Source organism: Orycteropus afer, unplaced genomic scaffold (genome assembly GCF_000298275.1).
Source record: "Orycteropus afer afer isolate SDZICR_OR568_19922 unplaced genomic scaffold, OryAfe1.0 scaffold00726, whole genome shotgun sequence".
NCBI lineage: Eukaryota > Metazoa > Chordata > Mammalia > Tubulidentata > Orycteropodidae > Orycteropus > Orycteropus afer.
Window position 1 is genome coordinate 855,882 of NW_006922313.1, and position 1,396 is coordinate 857,277.

The window sequence follows — 1,396 nt, forward strand, 5'->3', positions numbered from 1 at the left end:
GTCCCCAGATTACAAACATCCCACTTACGGACAACTCCACTCACAAGCACACTCGCCCTTTAATGTCGTGTAGCATTGTTTAATGTTATGCAAACCTGCCCTCACTTTGAAGGGATTAGGAGCTGTGATGGCACAGTGGTTAAAGCACTTGGCTGCTTACCCAAAGATCGGAGGTTTGAACCCACCAGCCTCTCCAGGTAGAAACATGTGGCAGCCTGCTTCCATAAAGTCCGACAGCCTTGGAAGCCCTCTGGGGAGTTCTACCCCGTCACAGGGGCGCTGTGAGTCAGGATGGATGTGACGGCAGTGGGTGGGTTGAGCGACGGAACCAACCCCAATTCCCAGGAAGTGTTCATGGCAATCCCTTTCCCCTGCGGCGTGTGCAGCCCTGAAGTCACTGAGAAGGCTCCGAGTCCTACCCTGCAGTGAAGTCAAGTGCTTCCACCCGACCTACCAGTTAAGGACACAGCTAGGCACAGATGTCACTCCTAAGGTGGGGACTGCCGAACTTTAGATGCGGCCTCCAGGAAGACCCGTGACGGAAGAAGGGCATGGTGGCTGGCAGAGGGGAGGGGAAATGAGGGGGACCTGCACGAGGTGGACGGACACGTTGCGGCAACAACAGGCCCAGACCCAGCAACGAGCCTGGACACGGCACAGGGCTGGGCGGCGCCACGCTACGTCACCCTCGGAGGCCACGGGTCCGCCACCAGCCGACGGCGCCAGTCAGTGGGGGAAAAGAAAGACTGAAAGTGCCGTGGGATTTGATGGCTACAAGGACCACCTGTAAAGCAAAACCACACCCACTGCCCCGGAGTGGACTCTGACCCACAGCGCCCCTAGAGGACAGAGTGGAACTGCCCACAGGGTCTCCCAGGCTGTCAATCTTCACAGAAGCAAAGCTCAAACCACACCCACTGCCGTGGAGTCCATTCTGACCCACAGCGCCCCTAGAGGACAGAGTGGAACTGCACCACAGGGTTCTTTACACATGCTGACTGCCACATCTTTCTACCACTGACCGCTCAAGTGTGCACTTCACTGGGAGTTACACCCCAATTAAAAAATGACACTGATGACCACACGTGGGCCTGCTCAGTGTACCGTGACCAGTCAGATGTGTGGGGGCTGAGGAGGTAGGGCCACATGCCCCACCACCTTCCTGTCTACTTGGCAACCTGCTTGCCAATGGTCATAACATGTCCTCAATCAACGTGAAACCACGGAGGAGCGGGGGCTTCCCAGCTAAGAGCCCCACTCAGCCTCCACCCCAATCCCAGCTTCCCGCAAAGAGCAGACAGGCCCCCAGGACGGGAAAAAGGGCCTGCCTCGGGCTCCCCGCTCTCTCCACCCACCTCCCAGGGCTGATGCATCCAAACTCGGGGTCCTCACCGGC